Source organism: Anabrus simplex, chromosome 7 (assembly GCF_040414725.1).
Source record: "Anabrus simplex isolate iqAnaSimp1 chromosome 7, ASM4041472v1, whole genome shotgun sequence".
Lineage (NCBI taxonomy): Eukaryota > Metazoa > Arthropoda > Insecta > Orthoptera > Tettigoniidae > Anabrus > Anabrus simplex.
Genome location: NC_090271.1, coordinates 301,353,577 through 301,367,261, shown reverse-complemented (window position 1 = coordinate 301,367,261; position 13,685 = coordinate 301,353,577). Strand labels below are relative to the sequence as shown.

The following is a 13,685-nucleotide window of genomic DNA, read 5'->3' as shown; positions in this document are numbered from 1 at the left end:
TTACAACAAATTTATGGGAGGAGTGGATTTCCTCGACAGAGTGCTGTCATACTATAGGCAAAATGCAAAAACCAGAAAATGGACTGTACGGCTCATTGTACACTTCTTTGATTTTGCTTGTGCAGCAGGATGGATAGAGTACCGAGGGGATTGCAAGGTACTGAAGAAAGCAAAGAAAGACATCATGGACTACCTGGACTTCAAAATCGAAGTAGCCGAATGGCTCATGAATTCAGAACCAAACAACAGGGGAGAAGAAGAATCAGAAGAAAATGAAACACCAGAAGACACAGCCTGCCAGGTGAAAAAAAAGAAAGTCTTCATCACCACATCCAAGCACTGCTAAGAGGATGTCTGGTGCACTTCACATGCCAGAAATGGTGGATGATGGCAAAACACACAGATGCAGAATGCCAGGTTGCAAAAGTGTGCGAGCTCGAGTTTTCTGCACAGTATGTGGAGTACATCTGTGTCTTGTTTCTGGGCGAAACTGTTTCAAAGGGTACCACCGGAGGAAGTGAGCAACAGCAGCAGTTGCCAATGACAGGGGACACTTTCATCATCACAGTTTCAGGTCCCGTATCCTAAACTGTTCTCAGAACATAGACAAAGATTGTTAGCTTGCAGTAGTGAACATACAACAGTGTTTCGTGTGGTAGATTTTGCAAATTTGTGCCAAGAACCCAGTAATTCATTCAAGACTATGAAGTGCCTTTTAGTAAGTTAGAGTACCAATGTGTCACATACGACACATGCAGTTTTTCAAAAATGTTTTTCAAAAATTCATAGTTTTTATTGTATCTGTGGTATGTGATGCCCAATTAGCAATATATCTAATTTTTATTTCAAAAATAGCATTACTTTATACCTTGGGTCTCTAACGTTGGTATATATTGACCAAGGGGCTGCATTCAAAGCACAGTCCTGAATCGATAATGCTTGTTGTCTAAAGGGGACCGAAATCCAGGTCAACGGATCCTCATAATGTTACTTATCGTTAGTAAAGTAGAACAATGGTATTTCTCACGTAGACCGGGCAAGTTGACCGTGCGGTTAGGTTCGCTCAGCTGTGAGCTTGCATGCGGGAGATAGTGGGTTCGAACCGCACTGTCAGTAGCCCTGAAGATGGTTTACCGTGGTTTTCCATTTTCACACCAGGCAAATGCCTCTTACGACAGGCAGGGGATATCGTGAGTGTATTCTTCGTCTACGTCCCCCACCCACAGGGGCAGTAGGGACGATTATTGTGGCGAGAGGGACAGTCTCCCCACCCCACTTTGTGGAGGAAACATTAGATTTTTATTCTATTTTCGCCAGCTGAAACTATGGATTATACGAATTATTAAAAAAAAACAATTTGTACAAGCACTTTTCAATTATTATGAACAACATTATTAGCGGAAATTCGCACAAAATATCGCTCGTCATGGATAACCGATGTGTATAGCCCCGCAGCAAGTAGTGGCAACTTTGCATGTGCTGTGAGGAAGGGTAGCAGGGGTATACTTTTTGCCAAGATCATGGATACTGAGGTGTGATTCACCCGCTTGTCGCGCGCATTCGTCAGTCTGGCAGTAGGTCTGTTTGTTTGTTTGTTTGTTTGTTAGTGCATAGTTAAATACTAAATCATTTTAACTGTATAATCACGCAGTACTTCTTTTTAATTGTAATACATGTGTAATACTGTTCCTTTGGTGGAAGTTTTTGTATAGTAAGTAAGGGTGTCTTCTGCCCAAAGGAAGGTCCGAACCTCCACACAGGTGTGCCTGAGCCGGAGTTTACGTAGGGTAGGGTGGCCAGTTCCTTTCCGCTCCTCCATTCCCGTAGCCCGCACCAACAGCGCGTGGCAACCCATCCAAATCTTGACCACGCCCAACATTGCTTAACTTCGGAGATCTCACGGGATCCGGTGTTTCAAGACGGCTACGGCCGTTGGCTTTGTATAGTACTTAATCAAAATTTCAAAAAAATGTTATTACTGCACTTCAATCTACATTCTCTCAGAGAGCATAAAAACTCACCATTTTGTAGTTTTAGTTTTTTTTTGGTATTGATATAGGCCTACCCCCCTCGTCACCATAAGACCTATGTGTATCGGTGTGACGTAAAGCCCCTAGCAAAAAATAATCATATACCCCTCACTCGCTATATCCCTCAAACGCGGGTACTTTTTGTTGTCTGTAGATTTTTGACCCCCCCCCCCGTGCACTTCTAATTCCAATCGCATTTACTGCGACAGAGTTCATGATGGTTAGTCTCCATAAGTTCAACAGAATTTACTGACTTCAATTCCCTCTTTCACTCTATATAGTTATCCCATCGATGTCGTAATTACATGAAATAACGGTCCACTCATGCCAACGAGGGCGATACGCAGAGTGATAATTGAACTCTCTCATGCACTTCACTTGGAATGATTCACTCCCACTGGGATTTATTCCATATTATTCCCCAGTGCTCTACTCTCCCTGCTAGTTATATGGTATAGATTAGCGAGGCGAAGGATCATTCTTTTCTCTTTTCAATAAGGAGCAGCGTAGCGCGATGTAAACTGTGGGCCATTGAGTCTCTGGAAGTAGAGCATCGCTCTTGTCGGCCTAAAGAGGATGGAACGAGTGGTCTGCCAGCAGGTCTAACAATAAATGTTACTTACAGTAGAATGACACTCTGTTTCCTTCTTTATTTATTCTGGATTGTTAGATTGAAAAGATGAGCTTTCATTTATATAGCACTAGCTGTATTACCCGGCGCTGCTCGGGAACTTTGATGATTGTTTACTTTTAGGCATTTTTTTTACCTTTTAATTTTGTGTGAAGCGAATTCTTTTAGATTTCGTTACTGCGACATTTACTGATTAAGAACTATTCCGTAGCCTAAGAGTTATTGTTATGTGTTTATTTTCAAGTTTTACTAATATAATATTTTGTTTCTCGTTAATTAAACTAATATCGGTCAGTGTGGACTTTTTCATCCCTTATCACCCCCATAACGACGGAGGATGAACTTGGACTGAAACGAAATTCAGAGTGTCACTGTTCATCTCAACGAGCCCGAAACCTATCCATTCGACATTATAATTTCGAAAAAAAAAAATGGCGTATGGCTTTTAGTGCCGGGAGTGTCCGAGGACAAGTTCGGCTTGCCAGATGCAGGTCTTTTGATTTGACACCTGTAGGTGACCTGCGCGTCGTGATGAGGATGAAACGATTATGAAGACGACACATACACCCAGCCCCCGTGTCAGCGAAATTAACCAGTTATTGTTAAAATTCCCGACCCTGCCGGGAATCGAACCCGGGACCCCTGTGACCAAAGGCCAGCACGCTAACCATTTAGCCATGGAGCCGGACTATAATTTCGATTATTTTTCTATACCACCCCGTCCCCACCACCACCCCCAGGGGTGGCTTACAGTGCTTTCTTCCAGACTCGTAAGTGTAGCAGAATCTTTCCTTGGCTTTGTCTACATTTGCGCACATGCCTACTTCGAAGACCAGGTCTGTATTCTACTGTAGAATCCTTGAGCTGACGTTGCTACGATTACGGCTGGTCATTTCTTCATCCGATTTATAGAGTTGGGTAGTGTGATGCCAATATCTCCACAACGGTTGGTTTCCGGCCCTTGAAACGTGGTTTTCGGAGCCCATCGTGCCTTACCGAGTTTTGTTCTTCAGGTCGCGAGGCTGAAAATGAGCTTTGTCTCGTCTTTGTACGACAAATTCTATATTTCGCCTCTATTAGCCTACGGTAATGTGTCAAAAGGGCCTAAATCTAGGGAATGAAGAGGGCTGTTAAACTTTATTGTAGATGGGGTTCCCCGCACGGTAATAAAAAGGTAAGTATTTAATATTTGGTTCAGATTGGTGGAACGGTACAGATTTGTACAAGGAATGAACAGACGGACAGACAGACATTCTGCTTTATATATATACATCCCATTTGCTTTTGATATCTACAGTACAATATGCTGTGATAACTGTAATTTCTATGCTTTGTTCCTAGAGAAAACAATATCGAAGTGGTTAGTCTCCGTAACATCAACAGAATATTTACATTATAAATGAAATTGTACTTGATCTCTATGAGGACAAAGAAACAGTAAGGATGTCAGCCATAATAGAAAAGAGGAGAATCATATTCTTTGGTCATATAATGAGAATAAATAGCATCAGAATTCCAAAACGAATTTTCAACCATGTTTACAAGCGAAAGACTGTTAACTAGCGGATCCAAAGAATAAAAAAATATTATGGAAATGATCGGGATTAATGAAGACGAGTGAAATCACCTTTCAGACGTCCATCCAAAACTTCAAGGGTGTCCAGGAAAGGGAAATTAGATAAGGAATAACCTGGGAGCATGGCTTGGCGACAGTGGGGCCCTTATCTGAGTCCTGGCACTGCTTTCACTTACTTGTGCCAGGCTACTCACTTTCATCTATCCTGCCCGACCTCCGTTGGTCAACTCATGCTCTTTTCCGACCCCGAGGTATCGAAGGCTAGCGAGTCTTTCATTTTCACGCCTTCGTGTCCTATGTCTTTCTTTGGCCGGTACCTTCGTTTTCCGGAGTGTCGGATCCCTTCCATTCTTTTTCTCTGATTAGTGTTATATAGAGCATGGTTGCCTAGTTGCACTTCCTCTTAAAACAATAATCACCACCACCACTTGAGATATGGCAAGAGCATGTGGATGAAGAGAGAAGGAAAGAGCAAAGGAATGAGCTATTGGAGAGCAGGAAATGAAGACAAATTGGGTCAAATATTCGTTTATAGAAAGAGTGATTGGAACAATTCACTAAAGCAGATCTTCGATAAATGTTCCATTGTTTAAGAAAATAGTAGGTATACAACTGATGGGGAATCTGCCACCTGGTTGACAACCCTAAATGCAGATCAGTGGTGACTGATTAATATTGATGGTTGAACTTGAAGATGAACACTAGCAGATACCAAAGTCGAGAAGAAAAAAGAAAGAGGTAATTTTGTCTGTGTACCGGGCGGTACACCTCTACTCTGTTTATTTAAAAGTTGCGCCAGTTGAAACTCCTCTCCTGGAGGAAGGTTGAACTTTATCTATTCTATTAATTCTCTACTTTCTCAGAAGATTTCACCACGTGGAAAATTTTGAGTTTTTGAACTGTGTCACTTTTGATGTGTTTTTGTTTCGCTTGAAGTAAGAAGTGTGAACTTTCTCTTCTAGAGGACACTACTGAAGATCAACAATAGTGCGACCTAGTGCGGAGTTAAAGAACTATTTTGTTGGAGAAATTTTTATTTCAAGAGTTTGTTCTTTGTTAAATTTCTTTCTGTCATGGTTTAAGTTGGCTGTATACCCCTCTTTTTCCCCTTATTTTGGATCTAGCCAATCCCGAATTTCTTTAATTAATTTTCCACCAATAATGTGTTTCTTCTTCCTCTATGTAGGGGTTTCTTTTCCCGAACCAATAAAAACTTTGAGGGAGGGTGTTTTATTTCCCCTAACGCCTAGAATCTTCCGCGAGAGGATATAAACTGCTGATTTTGGGGTCTCCGGGCCACTTCTGTTCCATCTTTCAGTGTATTAAGTACATAGCAGGAGGCGGGAAGCGCCTCTTTCCCCGGCAGCGATCTACTACCAGGTAATGGCCTATTAATATCTTCTTTTCTTGCTAGGTCGGCAGTTTAACTCTCGCGGCGGGTTCGAAGCGTTTTCCATCATGTAACCTTTTCCTAAAATGTAACTACTCTTTTCTTCTTTTCTTGTAAAGTTACATATTGGGATAGAGAGTGCTAACCCTCTCGAGTTCCCACTCACATCGTCTTGAGGTGAACTTATTTTTCTCAACCAATTTTCCCGTAATGTAATGTAAATTGCCTTTAAGTCACCTCTGTAGTACGGGATTAGCCCTTGTATTAACGGCCTAGTGCCAAGTAGGTCTTAAGCAAAGTGTATTAGGAGTGCAAGTTCGCCTCCTCTCAAGTTGTATTTTAGAGGTCATGTATTAATCGTTTCTCACCTAATAGACCTCAGTAGGTTGGGTATTTTACCCCTGTGTATATGTCCTTTGAGGACAACTTGAAAGTTGAGTTTGGTGTGGCCTGGGAGAGGCTTAACTTTAAGAGCGAGTGGCTCTTTTCTAAAACTGAGAGTTGTATGCCTCGAGGAGGCTTTGCTGTGTAATTTGGAGCAAGGGCTCCAGGGTTTGAGTGGGGTCTTCTGCCCCTTTTGTTGAAATTGGTATATCGTAAAGTTGAGCTAGTTGCTCAAGAATTGTGTTTTCAGGGCTCGAAGCCCAAATTCTTTAATCCCTGTAATTGTACATTTCAAGTTGTATTTCGGCTACTAAGTACCTGTTCTATTTGTTGTTACCTAATTTTGAAAAGAAAATATAACCTTGTTAAATTTTAAAATTTAATTTCTCTTTAGTAGCTTGAGACCTATTCACCACCCAGCACCTTCTTTCATGCTTAACTACCACAAAAACTCGGTAACAAGTGGTAGCAGAGCGTGGTTGAATGGGTCTCAATTTAGCCCCTTTTGACGGCTAAACATTGCTTTAATTCGAACTCTAACAATTTTCTCAGTTGCTGGAATTTTTTGAGTTTTTCAAAATTGTTCTGTCATCATGCCCGGCCCTCGCGATGTTCTCCTCCTTAACTACTTGCGCAAAGAGGAGTTGATATATGAGTTAACTATCAGAAACGTTCAATCTGGAGGCACGGTTGCAATAGACACTAACAAGCTTAGAGAGTCCCTTGATTTGCCCATTTCCATCCCCAATTTGGGAGAGAAAGAAATTGATGACTCTCTTTCCACGATCGTCGAGAATATTACTGGGCTAGCATCGGTAGTCAGTTTTTTTGATGAAAACGATCCATCTCCTAATCAAATTAAGCGTGTGCAAGGCAGGCTGTATCACTTTGCAAATAGAGTTAATGATCTGTTGTCTCTAAAGGTGAATGACGTTCAGAGGAAGGACGCTAATACGCTCCTTGGAACTATTTCTGAATTGTCTAATAAGGTCACTCAATTGCTAACCGGCGAAGCTCCTCCCAAAACTGATCAACCCGCCACGGTGAATGTAGGTAACGAGGAAGAGCCTCCTCAGGGAGAAGTCAATAGGATAACCGTTGCTGCTCAAACTATCTCTGCCCCATCGAACAACGAATCTGAACACCGTGCGTCATTGAGTAACATCCGCTCTGAATTAACTTCTTTGCCATTGAAACCTTTAACGACCATGACACCTGGGTTCAGCAGCTTGCCTCATCCATTGGCAATGTTGCTTAGAGGTATCTCTAAGTTTTCCGTCAACACCACCAGTGACGTAATTTCATTTTTAAGATTTCTAGTGGAATTTCAGGATCATGCCCTTGTGTTTTCTCTTTCCCCATGTCAAATTTTGCAAATTATCTATCCTTATGCTATTGGTGTCCTATCTGACAAAATAGTTAGAGCCATCGCCGAGCAATCTTCTATTGAGGATTTCCATGCCCATTTGCTAGCTAACTTCATCCCGGCTAGGGCCAGGTCCTCCCTTATTCAGAAATACTATTATCGGGTACAGCGCTTGGATGAAAACCTGGCAGACTTCATCCAAGATATTAAGTTTTATACTAGGGTGTTTGCTCTCCACTTCCCTGAGGATCAGATCGTGCAAGCTATTATTGAAGGGATTTCACCACCCTACAGGTCATATTTGTGTTTCGCGGCGTGCCCGCAAACCTTCTCTGAACTGGAAGCATTAGCCGTCTCTGCGGAAGGAGTTAGGTATGCCGATTCCTTGCGTGTGGCGAAAGAACCCCCGCCTTCCTTTAGTAATACTCGGCCTCCACCTCGCCGATCAGTCAATCCCCGTAAATGTTATGCTTGTGGGTCGCCTGACCATCTGCGGAATAAGTGTCCTCTGATCAAGTCAAGTGGGACAAGGAATGGAGCAGAGTCATCACAAGGCTGTTTTAAGTGTGGGGCCTTCTCACATATCGCCAAGAATTGCCCAAACTCAAATAGCACCCCCTCCTGCTCAACTTCTGGTGCAAATTCCAGCTATGCCAATAATAAAAAGTGACTAGTGGCGTCGGCTGAGCCGACTAATCCATCTTCCCGAGACTCAGCCCCTAGTAAACAGGTTGTAAATGCAGAGATCGACCAGCCTTCAAATTCATCTTTTGAATGCCCTAAAGAGTGTCTTAGGATTGCGGCGGATACCCCCGCACCTGTTCCTTTTCTTAAGATTGAGTTAAATAACGAGCCTATAACAGCTCTCTTAGATTCAGGTAGTGTTTGTTCCATTATTTCGGCTGATTGGTATTCTAAATTGAAATCTGTTTGTAAACTCCCTGACTATGACTCATCTCCTGTTAAATATGTTTCGGCTAATTCATCTCCATTAGAAATTCTAGGTTCCTTACATGTCAAAATTCGGGTTTTTAAATTTACATGGAAGATCAAATTGTTTGTGGCCAAGCGTTTGTCTTGCCCCATCATATTGGGAGCGGACTTCATTTCTCACACTGGTCTTGTGCTCGATCTCCAGAGGAGGTCGTGCACATTCAAATTTGCCTCTAATTGTAAAATCCCTCTATTAAAGTGTAATTCTGCATCATGTTCATCTATTTCGCCTACCCAGGATGAGATGTTGTTAGACCTTAGACATCTACCTGAGGAGCAGGCTGATAGTATTCGGAAATTGTGTCAGTCGTTTCCCGAGGTGTTCTCTGATACTCTTGGTGTTACTGACCTTATTGAATACAAAATTGAGGTCACGGATTCAATTCCTGTCCGTTTTCCACCGTATAGGCTATCTCCACCTAAAATGAAGGCTCTGAAAGAAATCATCGATCAGATGTTGAAGGATGGTATTATTAGGCCCTCTAAGTCAGCGTATTCTTCGCCTATTTTTCTAGTCCCGAAACCCCAAGGAGGCTTCAGGCCTGTCATTGATTACAGGGCTCTCAATCGGAAGGTGGTGTTGCAATCTGTGCCCCTTCCCGACCTTCATTCTTGCTTTTCATGGTTTCGTAAGGCCAAGTTCTTCACCATCTTGGACTTGAATCAGGCCTATAATCAAATTCCCCTTGCCGAAGAGTCTAAACATCTTACAGCGTTTGCCACGGACTGGAACTTATACGAATACAACCGCGTGCCTTTCGGGCTCCCCACGGGGGCAGCTGTGCTCACTAGGCTACTAGATAGGGTCTTTTCCGACATCAAATTTGAGTACTTATATCACTACTTGGATGATGTCGTCGTATTTTCCGAGACTTTTGAAGAACATCTAGATCATCTGCGAGAAGTTCTCGATCGCCTTCGTAAGGCTGGGTTAACTGTTAAGTTGTCCAAGGTTGCCTTTGCTAAGCCCTCAATGTCATTCCTAGGGCATATTGTGTCACCCGATGGGGTATCTGTCGATCATTCTAGAACACAGGCCATCCGTGATTTTAAACCTCCCAAGGACATCAAAGGTATCGCCAGGTTCATTGGTATGGTGAATTTCTTCAGGAAGTTCATTCCTAACTTTGCTAATAGAGCGGCGCCCTTAAACCTTCTTCGTAGGAAAGGCATCAAATTCGAGTGGGGACCTTCTCAACAAGCCGCTTTTGAAGATCTAAAATTAGCTCTCTGTAATGCCCCTGTACTTGCTATGCCTGATTTCTCGAAGAAATTCATCGTCCAAACCGACGCATCGTCGTCAGCAGTAGCCGCAGTTCTTCTTCAAGAGACTGAACTAGGGAGGCGACCCATCGCCTATGCGTCTAGGACATTGTCAGCTCTAGAAGCAAAGTACTCCATATATGAGCTTGAAGGTTTGGCAGTCTTATTCGCCTTAGAAAAGTTCCGTCTCTATCTGGAACACGTCAAATTCGATCTGGAGACAGATAATCAAGCCTTAAGCTGGGTCTTAGGTAGGCCGCGTCGTACAGGTCGTATAGCCCGTTGGGCCATCCGTATTTCTGCCTTCCAATTCGATGTACGGCATATCAGAGGTACCGAAAATGTTGTTGCTGATGGACTCAGCCGTATGTTTTCTAACGACGTCGAGACCCATGAACCTGTCGACAGTTCATCACCTTCCGAGTCCATACTATCTGGTGTTAATGCCATCTTAACAGATGCTCCCATGCTTTTTAGGGATATTGAGAAATACCAACGTGAAGATCCGACGCTGGCTCCTATAATGGAAACCCTTTCTTCTGGGGAACATGTTGTCCCTTATGTTCTGAGGAATGGTGTTCTATGTTGCCCTTCGAGGCATGATAAGTTGATGAAAGTTGTTGTTCCAGCGGTTCTTGTACCTATGATCTTCAAATACTATCATGAGACCCCATTGGGGGGGCATCTTGGAATCTTTAAAACTCGTGAAAAGATTCGTGAAATGTTCATATGGAAAGGTATGGACGGTGAAATTCGAGAACTTGTAAAAGCTTGTAAATCTTGTTTGATCAGTAAACCCACCATGTCCACTAAAGTAGGCCTTTTGTCTTCTCATCAAGCGTCGCGCCCCATGGAACGCCTGTATATCGATTATGTGGGACCCTTCCCCCAGTCAAAGGGTAATGCCAACAAGTTCATCTTTGTGTGTGTAGATGGTTTTACAAGATTTTCCTGGTTATTTCCGACTAAGCTGGCTACCGCTCAGTCCACCATTACTTGCCTAAATTCTATTTTTGCTTCTTTTGGTCCGTGCCAATACATTGTATCTGATAATGCTAAAGCTTTTACATCAAATCTGTTTCGTAAATTCTGTTTTGACTTGTCCATCTCTCATGTAACTACATCTGCTTATTACCCTCAACCATCTCTGGCTGAACGGGTTAACCGCAATCTCAGGTCCGCACTTATTGCCTATCATCATGAAGATCATTCTAGGTGGGACACGTCCCTGCATTGGTTAGCTTTTGCTTTGAATTCGGCGGTTCATGAATCTCACAAATTTACTCCAGCTTCTTTGATGTTTAAGTTTGTTCCCAACACGCCGCTCTCTAACCTCTGGTCTCTGAATGACATTCTGCCCGAGACAATAGATCCGGACAACATTAAAGATCTTTGGAAGAAGGCTAAAGCCAATCTTAAGGTGTCTCATGAAAAGGTTAGGGAAAGGTATGATCGTGGACGGAGACCCACCCCTTTGAAGGTAGGCGACCAGGTTATGGTCAAAAATTTTGTTCCCGCGGGCAAGCTTGCCCCCAGATTTCATGGGCCTTGTATCATTCTCGATTTTCTTACGCCGGTTACCTTATTGCTAAGTAATCCAGCCACCGAGAGGATATTTAGGGTTCACCTGTCCCAGGTGAAACCGGTGTAATTTCTGTGTTAACTTGCTTCATATTATTTTGAAAGGATATGAAGGTTATATTTTTTCTTTTTTTTGAGTTTCACTTTTAAGGCATTCTGCCCCTTCTGTAACATTTTGGTTTTAGATGTAAGCATGTTTGTGAAACCTGCCCCGACCCCTTAAACTGCCATCCTGTCTTTGCCACGGCCATTACCACGCTCCCGTCTCCTGCTCCACCTTACACTGTGGCTTCATAATAGTAAATGCCATGGATATCTACACGCCGCTGGCCCCTCAAACTCTCCACAAGCCTGTACCCTCAAAGGAAATGATTGTCCAACACAATTCTGCCGCCTAGCTTTAATGTTTCAGCGCCCCCGCAGCCGCGCAGCGCCGTGCAGCGACTGGGGAGGGGGATGGGCCCCCTCCTCTCCAGCGAGGACGACATGTGCACGGCGAGCCGGAACTCTCCTCCCGGCCAAGGCTGATGTGCGGCGCACGACCTGCTACATGCCCGCAGCCTGTATCTGTTCACCGCGGGCGCGGCGTACTTCAACACCTCTGCTCCCCTCATAGTGCGGGCGAGCGGTATCTCAGGGTACTTGAGGGGTCCGAGCGGCCTCCGTTGGACGCAAGCTGCAACGGCCGGTCTGGCCATCCGACTCAATCTACATCAACTACATGGACAGTCACCATAAGCAATAATTACATTTGGGAATTTAACAACAATATTTGGTGGACATTGCAAAACTTTTCTTCACTTTTAAGCATTAAAGGTTTATCTTCAGAAATTCAACTACTACAACAGAAAAACTTTACTGCACCTGCAACAACAAAATTTTGAAATTGCAACCAACCAAATTACTAAAATCTTATAAATGCTTCCGCAATTAATCTTAATATCAACATCAAAACTTGGACCTTATTTTGGAAACAAAGCTTATGTTCTTCTGTGTTACCCCTTGGAGGAACTTTTGGGGGGGGAGGTCTGTACCGGGCGGTACACCTCTACTCTGTTTATTTAAAAGTTGCGCCAGTTGAAACTCCTCTCCTGGAGGAAGGTTGAACTTTATCTATTCTATTAATTCTCTACTTTCTCAGAAGATGTCACCACGTGGAAAATTTTGAGTTTTTGAACTGTGTCACTTTTGATGTGTTTTTGTTTCGCTTGAAGTAAGAAGTGTGAACTTTCTCTTCTAGAGGACACTACTGAAGATCAACAATAGTGCGACCTAGTGCGGAGTTAAAGAACTATTTTGTTGGAGAAATTTTTATTTCAAGAGTTTGTTCTTTGTTAAATTTCTTTCTGTCATGGTTTAAGTTGGCTGTATACCCCTCTTTTTCCCCTTATTTTGGATCTAGCCAATCCCGAATTTCTTTAATTAATTTTCCACCAATAATGTGTTTCTTCTTCCTCTATGTAGGGGTTTCTTTTCCCGAACCAATAAAAACTTTGAGGGAGGGTGTTTTATTTCCCCTAACGCCTAGAATCTTCCGCGAGAGGATATAAACTGCTGATTTTGGGGTCTCCGGGCCACTTCTGTTCCATCTTTCAGTGTATTAAGTACATAGCAGGAGGCGGGAAGCGCCTCTTTCCCCGGCAGCGATCTACTACCAGGTAATGGCCTATTAATATCTTCTTTTCTTGCTAGGTCGGCAGTTTAACTCTCGCGGCGGGTTCGAAGCGTTTTCCATCATGTAACCTTTTCCTAAAATGTAACTACTCTTTTCTTCTTTTCTTGTAAAGTTACATATTGGGATAGAGAGTGCTAACCCTCTCGAGTTCCCACTCACATCGTCTTGAGGTGAACTTATTTTTCTCAACCAATTTTCCCGTAATGTAATGTAAATTGCCTTTAAGTCACCTCTGTAGTACGGGATTAGCCCTTGTATTAACGGCCTAGTGCCAAGTAGGTCTTAAGCAAAGTGTATTAGGAGTGCAAGTTCGCCTCCTCTCAAGTTGTATTTTAGAGGTCATGTATTAATCGTTTCTCACCTAATAGACCTCAGTAGGTTGGGTATTTTACCCCTGTGTATATGTCCTTTGAGGACAACTTGAAAGTTGAGTTTGGTGTGGCCTGGGAGAGGCTTAACTTTAAGAGCGAGTGGCTCTTTTCTAAAACTGAGAGTTGTATGCCTCGAGGAGGCTTTGCTGTGTAATTTGGAGCAAGGGCTCCAGGGTTTGAGTGGGGTCTTCTGCCCCTTTTGTTGAAATTGGTATATCGTAAAGTTGAGCTAGTTGCTCAAGAATTGTGTTTTCAGGGCTCGAAGCCCAAATTCTTTAATCCCTGTAATTGTACATTTCAAGTTGTATTTCGGCTACTAAGTACCTGTTCTATTTGTTGTTACCTAATTTTGAAAAGAAAATATAACCTTGTTAAATTTTAAAATTTAATTTCTCTTTAGTAGCTTGAGACCTATTCACCACCCA

General features: G+C 42.9%; 1 protein-coding gene across 1 annotated transcript in view; it reads right to left on the bottom strand.

Annotated features, from left to right (window-relative positions):
- The window catches only part of LOC136877821 (kin of IRRE-like protein 2), a 981,929-nt gene that overhangs the window by 317,846 nt on the left and 650,398 nt on the right, over positions 1-13,685 (bottom strand). The window lies entirely within an intron of this gene.